At 48.3% G+C, this 12,500-nt stretch overlaps 1 protein-coding gene across 1 annotated transcript in view; it reads left to right on the forward strand.

Annotated features, from left to right (window-relative positions):
* The window catches only part of LOC110487725 (dystrophin-related protein 2), a 230,300-nt gene that overhangs the window by 95,458 nt on the left and 122,342 nt on the right, over positions 1-12,500 (forward strand). The window lies entirely within an intron of this gene.

Here is a 12,500-nt window from a genome sequence, read left to right on the forward strand (position 1 = left end):
TTCAATGCAAATCAAATGCCATTTACTTTAGGCAATGGGAGAAAATCAACAAAATAACTTCAAGAAAACAGATTTCAAAACCATGCTCTCACAACATGCTGTGCAAACATGCGTCTTCCAGTGAGTCCTTCATGCGTCAATGTTTTTGCGGTGTTGATATTTCTAATATCCTCTCTGTACTTGTGTTTCAAACCTGTTAATCCAATTTGTTCACTGCTGTTCCCACAATTAAAAAAACATTGTCTCTATAATGTGCTGTCATGAAATGAAATATTCTCTTCCAACTCCGAGTGGGCCTAGCCATTATGGATAATATGTGGGTTAATACTGATTCGCCCCCCCCCCCCCCCCCCCCTACTTATACTTGAGAGGTCTGCATAGGCAAAACAATTAGGAACAACTGTAGTACTGCTTTGATGCTTAATTGGATGGCGCCCATGCCTGGCATATCATTGGTATGTCTTCAATTCAGCTGGCATCCCTTAATTACTAGCTTGACCCCGAACATCCCAATTCATCCAGAGGGGACATAGGAAGGAATATATTAGTGGGGATATTGGTTAAGACAGTTCTCCCTGCAGCGTATTGTAATGAGATCTCTATGGATGTCCTGCAGTGGTAGCACACACATACGCTTGCACAGACACACACACACCCAGGCAAACCCACCAACACACACACACACACGCACGCACACACACACACACACACACACACACACACACACACACACACACACACACACACACACACACACACACACACACATACACACACACACACACACACACACACACACACACACACACACACACACACACACACACACACACACACACACACACACACACACACACACACTCAACCCCTTCTGACATCATTTGGCCCACAGCGAGAGAGAGACAGATCGCTACAACAACAGTCATGAGTGGAGAGCGAGTGGAGCGTGAAAGCCAAGAGATGTCCCCGAGAGATGTGTACAGGACTGAGTGCCAACTCCTGGACAAGTGGAGGTTGGTTTTTATAATGGCTTGTCAGGGTTTGATGGATATGTGGTGTTGGAGCCTCTGTTCCAATGGCAGATATAGAAAGAGGAGGAGGAGGAGAAATTATGGAGGTAAAGTCCTCCTGATGACTAACTGGCCAAGGCCTCTCCTGCTTCTCCTGCTTCTGCCTGTCACCATAGAAACCACACTGCAATCATGGTCCTGTGTAGACGACAGAAGCTTCTTTGTGGCGATCAGCATTCATTGTGTGTGTAGGCACTGTACATTGAGAGTATCTGTAAAACAGAATGCTGAATGATTATTACTAACCTACGTTTGAATGCTCAGTGCGTTGAACCACGTTGACACGCTTGGTAATTCACAGATTCTGAAGGTTGACATTAAGAACATTAAGAACTTCTTCTCTCAGTGAGTCACACCAGTAGAGGTAATTATATTTTCTACAACAACAAAACAGTCGAAGGACTAGACCGAGTACAGTCGGTAATTTACGTTGTGTTTATTATACAGTTGCTGAGGCAATGGTTGGTTGCTTGAGCTTTGTTATGATTAAGACTCCAATCAATGACGCCACAGCTCCATATGATAGGTATTCTGTAGACATAGCTGTCATAATGAACTCTAGATGATTACGGATGTGAATGGGAAAACACTTGATTTCCTCGGGCGTGGTGATGAAACAGGTATACATCAGATGAGCTACTATTGCAGGTGGATGCAACACATGAACCCTTCGTATAACGTAACGTGCCTAGAGCTTGAGGAAAGTGCTACTCGTTTGAACGAGACCCTGTTAATGTGTGTGAGCAATGCAATTCGAATTACTGACTGAATTGATGGCCGAATGGTCCCAAGCCTTTCAGTTAGGCCCACCTTACTGATCATCCTCTTCATCATCAGGATACAAAAGTTTATAGAGGTTATCTTTGTTATGCCCTTGCAACAGTGGGCTATTGTTCTGGTGGTGTGTGTAACACTGACGTACTGTGGCCTGTGGAGAATTCCCTCTGGGGGTGACGTGGGTGGCAGACTGGCATGCTGGGAATGTACAGTATGTGCCCGTGGAGGGAGGGAGACATGGCATGGCTGGGATGATTTCAGAGTGCCACCCTCCTGTGCTCTGATCCACTGTGTCGGGGTGAGGGCCAGACGCTCTGAGCAAGTCTCTGTATTCTCTGTTCTGTCTGGGTTATAGCAGGGCTCTGTCTGGGTTTTAGCAGGGATCTGTCTGGGTTATAGCAGGGCTCTGTCTGGGTTATAGCAGGGTTTTGTCTGGGTTATAGCATGTCTCTGTCTGGGTTATAGTATGGCTATGTATGGGTTATAGCAGGGCAATGTCTGGGTCATAGCAGTTCTCTGTCTGGGTTATAGCAGGTCTCTGTCTGGGTTATAGTATGGCTATGTCGGGGTTATAGCAGGGGTCTGGCTGGGTTATAACAGGCCTCTGGCTGGGTTATAGTATGGCTATGTCGGGGTTATAGCAGGTCTCTGCCTGGATTATAGTATGGCTATGTCGGGGTTATAGCAGGGTTCTGGCTGGGTTATACTATGGCTATGTCGGGGTTATAGCAGGGTTCTGTCTGGGTTATAGCAGGTCTCTGTCTGGGTTATAGTATGGCTATGTCTGGGTTATAGCAGGGCAATGTCTGGGTTATAGCAGTTATCTGTATGGGTTATAGCAGGTCTCTGTCTGGGTTATAGTATGGCTATGTCTGGGTTATAGCAGGGCAATGTCTGGGTTATAGCAGGTCTCTGCCTGGGTTATAGTATGGCTATGTCGGGGTTATAGCAGGTCTCTGTCTGGGTTATAGTATGGCTATGTTGGGGTTATAGCAGGTCTCTGCCTGGGTTATAGTATGGCTATGTCGGGGTTATAGCAGGTCTCTGCCTGGGTTATAGTATGGCTATGTCGGGGTTATAGTATGGCTATGTCGGGGTTATAGCAGGTCTCTGTCTGGTTTATAGTATGGCTATGTTGGGGTTATAGCAGGTCTTTGCCTGGGTTATAGTATGGCTATGTCGGGGTTATAGCAGGTCTCTGCCTGGGTTGTAGTATGGCTATGTCGGGGTTATAGCAGGTCTCTGCCTGGGTTATAGTATGGCTATGTCGGGGTTATAGCAGGGTTCTGGCTGGGTTATAACAGGCCTCTGGCTGGGTTATAGTATGGCTATGTCGGGGTTATAGCAGGTCTCTGCCTGGGTTATAGTATGGCTATGTCGGGGTTATAGCAGGTCTCTGTCTGGGTTATAGTAGGGTTCTGTCTGGGTTATAGCAGTTCTCTGTCTGGGTTATAGCAGTTCTCTGTCTGGGTTATAGTATGGCTATGTCGGGGTTATAGCAGGTCTCTGTCTGGTTTATAGTATGGCTATGTTGGGGTTATAGCAGGGATCTGGCTGGGTTATAGCAAGCCTCTGCCTGGGTTATAGTATGGCTATATCATTGTTATAGCAGGTCTCTGCCTGGGTTATAGTAGGGTTCTGTCTGGGTTATAGCAGTTCTCTGTCTGGGTTATAGCAGTTCTCTGTCTGGGTTATAGTACGGCTATGTCGGGGTTATAGCAGGTCTCTGTCTGGTTTCTAGTATGGCTATGTTGGGGTTATATCAGGTCTCTGCCTGGGTTATAGTATGGCTATGTCGGGGTTATAGCAGGTCTCTGCCTGGGTTATAGTATGGCTATGTCGGGGTTATAGCAGGGTTCTGGCTGGGTTATAACAGGCCTCTGGCTGGGTTATAGTATGGCTATGTCGGGGTTATAGCAGGTCTCTGCCTGGGTTATAGTATGGCTATGTCGGGGTTATAGCAGGTCTCTGCCTGGGTTATAGTATGGCTATGTCGGGGTTATAGCAGGTCTCTGCCTGGGTTATAGTATGGCTATGTCGGGGTTATAGCAGGTCTCTGCCTGGGTTATAGTATGGCTATGTCGGGGTTATAGCAGGTCTCTGTCTGGGTTATAGTATAGCTATGTCGGGGTTATAGCAGGGTTCTGGCTGGGTTATAGCAAGCCTCTGGCTGGGTTATAGCAGGGTTCTGTCTGGGTTATAGCAGGTCTCTGGCTGGGTTATAGCAGGCCTCTGACTGGGTTATAGCGGGGTTCTGTCTGGGTTATAGCAGGGTTCTGTCTGGGTTATAGCAGGGTTCTGTCTGGGTTATAGCAGGTCTCTGGCTGGGTTATAGCAGGGTTCTGTCTGGGATATAGCAGGCTTCTGGCTGGGTTAGAGCAGGCCTCTGGCTGGGTTATAGCAGGGCTCTTGCTGGGTTTTAGCAGGACTCTGTCTGGGTTAGAGCAGGTTTCTGGCTGGGTTATAGCAGGGTTCTGGCTGGGTTTTAGCAGGACTCTGTCTGGGTTATAGCAGGGTTCTGGCTGGGTTATAGCAGGGTTCTGGCTGGGTTATAGCAGGGTTATAGCTGGGTTATAGCAGGGTTCTGGCTGGGTTATAGCAGGGTTCTGGCTGGGTTATAGCAGGGTTCTGGCTGGGTTATAGCAGGGTTCTGGCTGGGTTATAGCAGGGTTCTGGCTGGGTTATAGCAGGCCTCTGACTGGGTTATAGCAGGGCTCTGTCTGGGTTATAGCAGGCCTCTGGCTGGGTTAGAGCAGGCCTCTGACTGGGTTATAGCAGGGTTCTGGTTGGTTTATAGCAGGGCAATGTCTGGGTTATAGCAGTCCTCTGTCTGGGTTATAGCAGGTCTCTGTCTGAGTTATAGTATGGCTATGTCGGGGTTATAGCAGGTCTCTGCCTGGATTATAGCAGGTCTCTGTCTGGGTTATAGTATGGCTATGTCTGGGTTATAGCAGGGCAATGTCTGGGTTATAGCAGTTCTCTGTCTGGGTTATAGCAGGGTTCTGGCTGGGTTATACTATGGCTATGTCGGGGTTATAGCAGGGTTCTGTCTGGGTTATAGCAGGTCTCTGTCTGGGTTATAGTATGGCTATATTTGGGTTATAGCAGGGTAATGTCTGGGTTATAGCAGTTCTCTGTCTGGGTTATAGTATGGCTATATCTGGGTTATAGCAGGATAATGTCTGGGTTATAGCAGTTCTCTGTCTGGGTTATAGCAGGTCTCTGTCTGGGTTATAGTATGGCTATGTCGGGGTTATAGCAGGTCTCTGCCTGGGTTATAGTATGGCTATGTCGGGGTTATAGCAGGTCTCTGTCTGGTTTATAGTATGGCTATGTTGGGGTTATAGCAGGTCTCTGCCTGGGTTATAGTATGGCTATGTCGGGGTTATAGCAGGTCTCTGCCTGGGTTATAGTATGGCTATGTCGGGGTTATAGCAGGTCTCTCTGTCTGGTTTATAGTATGGCTATGTTGGGGTTATAGCAGGTCTCTGCCTGGGTTATAGTATGGCTATGTCGGGGTTATAGCAGGTCTCTGTCTGGGTTATAGTATGGCTATGTCAGGGTTATAGCAGGTCTCTGCCTGGGTTATAGTATGGCTATGTCGGGGTTGTAGCAGGGTTCTGGCTGGGTTATAGCAAGCCTCTGGCTGGGTTATAGTATGGCTATGTCATGGTTATAACAGGTCTCTCCTGGGTTATAGTAGGGTTCTGTCTGGGTTATAGCAGTTCTCTGTCTGGGTTATAGCAGTTCTCTGTCTGGGTTATAGTATGGCTATGTCGGGGTTATAGCAGGGTTCTGGCTGGGTTATAACAGGCCTCTGGCTGGGTTATAGCAGGCCTCTGGCTGGGTTATAGCAGGGTTCTGTCTGGGTTATAGCAGGTCTCTGGCTGGGTTATAGCAGGCCTCTGACTGTGTTATAGCAGGGTTCTGTCTGGGTTATAGCAGGGTTCTGTCTGGGTTATAGCAGAGTTCTGGCTGGGTTATAGCAGGGTTCTGGCTAGGTTATAGCAGGCCTCTGGCTGGGTTATAGCAGGCCTCTGCCTGGGTTATAGCAGGGTTCTGTCTGGGTTATAGCAGGTCTCTGCCTGGGTTATAGCAGGGTTCTGTCTGGGATATAGCAGGCCTCTGGCTGGGTTAGAGCAGGCCTCTGGCTGGGTTATAGCAGGGCTCTTGCTGGGTTTTAGCAGGACTCTGTCTGGGTTAGAGCAGGTTTCTGGCTGGGTTATAGCAGGGCTCTGGCTGGGTTTTAGCAGGACTCTGTCTGGGTTAGAGCAGGCCTCTGGCTGGGTTATAGCAGGGCTCTTGCTGGGTTTTAGCAGGACTCTGTCTGGGTTAGAGCAGGTTTCTGGCTGGATTATAGCAGGGTTCTGTCTGGGTTATAGCAGGGTTCTGGCTGGGTTATAGCAGGGTTCTGGCTGGGTTATAGCAGGGTTCTGGCTGGGTTATAGCAGGGTTCTGGCTGGGTTATAGCAGGGTTCTAGCTGGGTTATAGCAGGGTTCTGGCTGGGTTATAGCAGGGTTCTGGCTGGGTTATAGCAGGGTTCTGGCTGGGTTATAGCAGGGTTCTGGCTGGGTTATAGCAGGGTTCTGGCTGGGTTATAGCAGGCCTCTGACTGGGTTATAGCAGGGCTCTGTCTGGGTTATAGCAGGCCTCTGGCTGGGTTAGAGCAGGCCTCTGACTGGGTTATAGCAGGGTTCTGGTTGGGTTATAGCAGGGCAATGTCTGGGTTATAGCAGTCCTCTGTCTGGGTTATAGCAGGTCTCTGTCTGAGTTATAGTATGGCTATGTCGGGGTTATAGCAGGTCTCTGCCTGGATTATAGCAGGTCTCTGTCTGGGTTATAGTATGGCTATGTCTGGGTTATAGCAGGGCAATGTCTGGGTTATAGCAGTTCTCTGTCTGGGTTATAGCAGGGTTCTGGCTGGGTTATACTATGGCTATGTCGGGTTATAGCAGGGTTCTGTCTGGGTTATAGCAGGTCTCTGTCTGGGTTATAGTATGGCTATATTTGGGTTATAGCAGGGTAATGTCTGGGTTATAGCAGTTCTCTGTCTGGGTTATAGTATGGCTATATCTGGGTTATAGCAGGATAATGTCTGGGTTATAGCAGTTCTCTGTCTGGGTTATAGCAGGTCTCTGTCTGGGTTATAGTATGGCTATGTCGGGGTTATAGCAGGTCTCTGCCTGGGTTATAGTATGGCTATGTCGGGGTTATAGCAGGTCTCTGTCTGGTTTATAGTATGGCTATGTTGGGGTTATAGCAGGTCTCTGCCTGGGTTATAGTATGGCTATGTCGGGGTTATAGCAGGTCTCTGCCTGGGTTATAGTATGGCTATGTCGGGGTTATAGCAGGTCTCTCTGTCTGGTTTATAGTATGGCTATGTTGGGGTTATAGCAGGTCTCTGCCTGGGTTATAGTATGGCTATGTCGGGGTTATAGCAGGTCTCTGTCTGGGTTATAGTATGGCTATGTCGGGGTTATAGCAGGTCTCTGCCTGGGTTATAGTATGGCTATGTCGGGGTTATAGCAGGCCTCTGTCTGGGTTATAGTATGGCTATGTCGGGGTTATAGCAGGGTTCTGGCTGGGTTATAGCAAGCCTCTGGCTGGGTTTTAGTATGGCTATGTCATGGTTATACCAGGTCTCTGCCTGGGTTATAGTAGGGTTCTGTCTGGGTTATAGCAGTTCTCTGTCTGGGTTCTAGCATTTCTCTGTCTGGGTTATAGTATGGCTATGTCGGGGTTATAGCAGGGTTCTGGCTGGGTTATAACAGGCCTCTGGCAGGGTTATAGCAGGCCTCTGGCTGGGTTATAGCAGGGTTCTGTCTGGGTTATAGCAGGTCTCTGGCTGGGTTATAGCAGGCCTCTGACTGTGTTATAGCAGGGTTCTGTCTGGGTTATAGCAGGGTTCTGTCTGGGTTATAGCAGAGTTCTGGCTGGGTTATAGCAGGGTTCTGGCTAGGTTATAGCAGGCCTCTGGCTGGGTTATAGCAGGCCTCTGCCTGGGTTATAGCAGGGTTCTGTCTGGGTTATAGCAGGTCTCTGCCTGGGTTATAGCAGGGTTCTGTCTGGGATATAGCAGGCCTCTGGCTGGGTTAGAGCAGGCCTCTGGCTGGGTTATAGCAGGGCTCTTGCTGGGTTTTAGCAGGACTGTCTGGGTTAGAGCAGGTTTCTGGCTGGGTTATAGCAGGGCTCTGGCTGGGTTTTAGCAGGACTCTGTCTGGGTTAGAGCAGGCCTCTGGCTGGGTTATAGCAGGGCTCTTGCTGGGTTTTAGCAGGACTCTGTCTGGGTTAGAGCAGGTTTCTGGCTGGATTATAGCAGGGTTCTGTCTGGGTTATAGCAGGGTTCTGGCTGGGTTATAGCAGGGTTCTGGCTGGGTTATAGCAGGGTTCTGGCTGGGTTATAGCAGGGTTCTAGCTGGGTTATAGCAGGGTTCTGGCTGGGTTATAGCAGGGTTCTGGCTGGGTTATAGCAGGGTTCTGGCTGGGTTATAGCAGGGTTCTGGCTGGGTTATAGCAGGGTTCTGGCTGGGTTATAGCAGGCCTCTGACTGGGTTATAGCAGGGCTCTGTCTGGGTTATAGCAGGCCTCTGGCTGGGTTAGAGCAGGCCTCTGACTGGGATATAGCAGGGTTCTGGTTGGGTTATAGCAGGGCAATGTCTGGGTTATAGCAGTCCTCTGTCTGGGTTATAGCAGGTGTCTGTCTGAGTTATAGTATGGCTATGTCGGGGTTATAGCAGGTCTCTGCCTGGATTATAGCAGGTCTCTGTCTGGGTTATAGTATGGCTATGTCTGGGTTATAGCAGGGCAATGTCTGGGTTATAGCAGTTCTCTGTCTGGGTTATAGCAGGGTTCTGGCTGGGTTATACTATGGCTATGTCGGGGTTATAGCAGGGTTCTGTCTGGGTTATAACAGGTCTCTGTCTGGGTTATAGTATGGCTATATTTGGGTTATAGCAGGGTAATGTCTGGGTTATAGCAGTTCTCTGTCTGGGTTGTAGTATGGCTATATCTGGGTTATAGCAGGGTAATGTCTGGGTTATAGCAGTTCTCTGTCTGGGTTATAGCAGGTCTCTGTCTGGGTTATAGTATGGCTATGTCGGGGTTATAGCAGGTCTCTGCCTGGGTTATAGTATGGCTATGTCGGGGTTATAGCAGGCCTCTTTCTGGGTTATAGTATGGCTATGTCGGGGTTGTAGCAGGGTTCTGGCTGGGTTATAGCAAGCCTCTGGCTGGGTTATAGTATGGCTATGTCATGGTTATAGCAGGTCTCTGCCTGGGTTATAGTAGGGTTCTGTCTGGGTTATAGCAGTTCTCTGTCTGGGTTATAGTATGGCTATGTCGGGGTTATAGCAGGGTTCTGGCTGGGTTATAACAGGCCTCTGGCTGGGTTATAGCAGGCCTCTGGCTGGGTTATAGCAGGGTTCTGTCTGGGTTATAGCAGGTCTCTGGCTGGGTTATAGCAGGCCTCTGACTGTGTTATAGCAGGGTTCTGTCTGGGTTATAGCAGGGTTCTGTCTGGGTTATAGCAGAGGTCTGGCTGGGTTATAGCAGGGTTCTGGCTAGGTTATAGCAGGCCTCTGGCTGGGTTATAGCAGGCCTCTGCCTGGGTTATAGCAGGGTTCTGTCTGGGTTATAGCAGGGTTCTGTCTGGGATATAGCAGGCATCTGGCTGGGTTAGAGCAGGCCTCTGGCTGGGTTATAGCAGGGCTCTTGCTGGGTTTTAGCAGGACTCTGTCTGGGTTAGAGCAGGTTTCTGGCTGGGTTATAGCAGGGCTCTGGCTGGGTTTTAGCAGGACTCTGTCTGGGTTAGAGCAGGCCTCTGGCTGGGTTATAGCAGGGCTCTTGCTGGGTTTTAGCAGGACTCTGTCTGGGTTAGAGCAGGTTTCTGGCTGGGTTATAGCAGGGCTCTGGCTGGGTTTTAGCAGGACTCTGTCTGGGTTATAGCAGGGTTCTACCTGGGTTATAGCAGGGTTCTGTCTGGGTTATAGCAGGGTTCTGGCTGGGTTATAGCAGGGTTCTGGCTGGGTTATAGCAGGGTTCTAGCTGGGTTATAGCAGAGTTCTGGCTGGGTTATAGCAGGGTTCTGGCTGGGTTATAGCAGGGTTCTGGCTGGGTTATAGCAGGGTTCTGGCTGGGTTATAGCAGGGTTCTGGCTGGGTTATAGCAGGCCTCTGACTGGGTTATAGCAGGGCTCTGTCTGGGTTATAGCAGGCCTCTGGCTGGGTTAGAGCAGGCCTCTGACTGGGTAATAGCAGGGTTCTGGTTGGGTTATAGCAGGGCGCTCAGTAGTTTTTTTTCTCACTCTTGTCCCTTTCCATCATCCTCGCTCTCTTTCTCTCTCTCTCTCTCTCTCTCTCTCTCTCTCTCTCTTTCTCTCTGTAGTTTTCTCTCTGTGTAGTTCTCTCTCTCTTTCTCTCTATAGTTCTCTCTCTAGTTCTCTCTCTCTCTCTCTCTCTCTCTCTTTCTCTCTCTCTCTCTCTCTCTCTCTCTCTCTCTCTCTTTCTCTCTCTAGTTCTCTCTCTCTCTCTCGCTCTCTAACTCTCTCTCTCTCTCTCTGTAGTTCTCTCTCTGTAGTTCTCTCTCTCGCTCTCTAACTCTCTCTCTCTCTCTCTCTCTGTAGTTCTCTCTCTGTAGTTCTCTCTCTCTTTCTCTCTCTAGTTCTCTCTCTCTCTCTCTTTCTCTCTGGAGTTCTCTCTCCCCCCTCTCTCTGTATGTCCCACCCCCCCTCCTCTCTCATATCCTGGCAGTACCCCCTATAGTCAGTCAGTGTTAACTACAGTCAGTGTTGTGCCCCACTTTATCCTCCACCAGCTCATCCCTGCAGTATATCCTGACTAGGCCTAGCCTCTACAGGCTCTGTTGTGCTCCAATTACATGATAATGATTCCTGAATAGACCTTCTATCCAACATTAGTTAAGGGTCAAGTGTGAAAATAGCCCTCGGGCCAATGGGATAGTAGAGGTGAGAAGAACTTAAATATTATTGGATCATTCAGACATCAATCGTCTAGTCAGTTGGTGTGGGTGGGATGTCATTGTCAGTAAATATAGTTTCTTTAGTGTCAGAATTAGGTTTTGGTAGCCTCAGGGGGTTGTGTTTAAATGTTCTTATTGGTTCCCTAATGAGTTGCCTCGCTTAACCATGTTAGTCGATTCGCCTGTCTCGTTCTACTCGGGGCAAACTAGAGTGTGTAACTGTACATAATTCCTGTTACAGCTTGGGAGAGTATCATTGGCTTCATACGGGCAGCGGAGGGGACAGGAGATGAAGTTTAAGAGAAACGGAGGGGACACAGCTCCAGCATCTTTTGGGAATGGTACCATGCAGGCTCGTAGCGGGATGGAACACTCAACAGGGAATTAGGGAGCCATTCATTATTTCATATTATAAACCGGGACTTGCGATCCCTGTATGCTGATTGGCTGTAAGACGTAGTATATCAGACTGTATAAAACGGATATGACAAAACGTTTAGTTATACTGCTCCAATTACATTGGTAACCAGTTTATAATAGCGATAAGGCTCCTCGTGGGTTTGTGATTCATGGCCAATATACCACGGCTAAGGGCTGTGTCCAGGCACACCGTGCTGCGTCGTGCATCAGAACAGCCCTTGATCGTGGTATATTGGCTATATACCACACCTCCTCGGGCCTTATTGCTTAAATATACCACGGGTTTGACACAAAACAATTTGTTTACTGTTCTAATTATGTTGGTAACCTGTTTATAATAGAAATAAGGCAACTCTGGTATATGGCCAATATACCACGGCTAAGGGCTGTATCCAGGCACTCTGCAGTGCTTAAGAACAGCCATTAGCTGTGGTATATTGGCCATATACCACACCCCCATTGATCTTATTGCTTAAAAACACCAGGCCACTCGCTGTTCATTGTGTAGATTCTAGGAATGAAACTGGACAGAGCTGTGTAGGAGCGCTCTCCGTCAGGTGGTGCAGAACAAATCACACGCTCTTGGTGAGATTAGAAACAAAGTGGAGGAAGTTAGGTTTTGGACTAGCACAGCGTCTCTTTGAATTGCCGGTAATTCACTGATGTGCACAGAGATGTAAGCATCTTAATTTGAGCCAGTTTGCTACAGCAGGAAAAGAGTCCTGCAGCAACAGGAAATGTGAATTATTATGTGGAGTATAATTAATTAGAAAGCTAGTATGAGGGTTTGTGCACAGGCTAGAAAGAAAAGTGGCCGGTGTGTGGGAAAGAAACTGTACAGCTCTGTAGAGTTAAAAAATTACTCGCACTCAAAACCATGAAAAGGAATAATCCAAGGAGGCCGAGATGTAAAAATAGTATAACTACTTGAATCCATGCTGAAAAGAATACAAAAAGTGAAAGTGCAACGTGCTAATGAAAATCAAAAAGGAACAGAGGGCCTCATACCATTCATTTTTTATTTTGGTACGGGTTGATTTTGTTAGGAGAAATCTGGATGTGGATATTACAAACTTCAGAAGCCTTGTAAACCTCAAATGCACTACAAGTAAAACATGTCCTGCATTACAGGAAAGTTCTCCTGCAACAGGGTGATCAAATTAAGATCCTACATCTGTACCAGGAAGCAGACACAGAGGCGGACACACGGGCAAGCACACACACAGCCCCCCCCCCTGAATGCATGTGTGTTGGGA

Source organism: Oncorhynchus mykiss, chromosome 14, assembly GCF_057628025.1.
Source record: "Oncorhynchus mykiss isolate SJ-2025 chromosome 14, ASM5762802v1, whole genome shotgun sequence".
Lineage (NCBI taxonomy): Eukaryota > Metazoa > Chordata > Actinopteri > Salmoniformes > Salmonidae > Oncorhynchus > Oncorhynchus mykiss.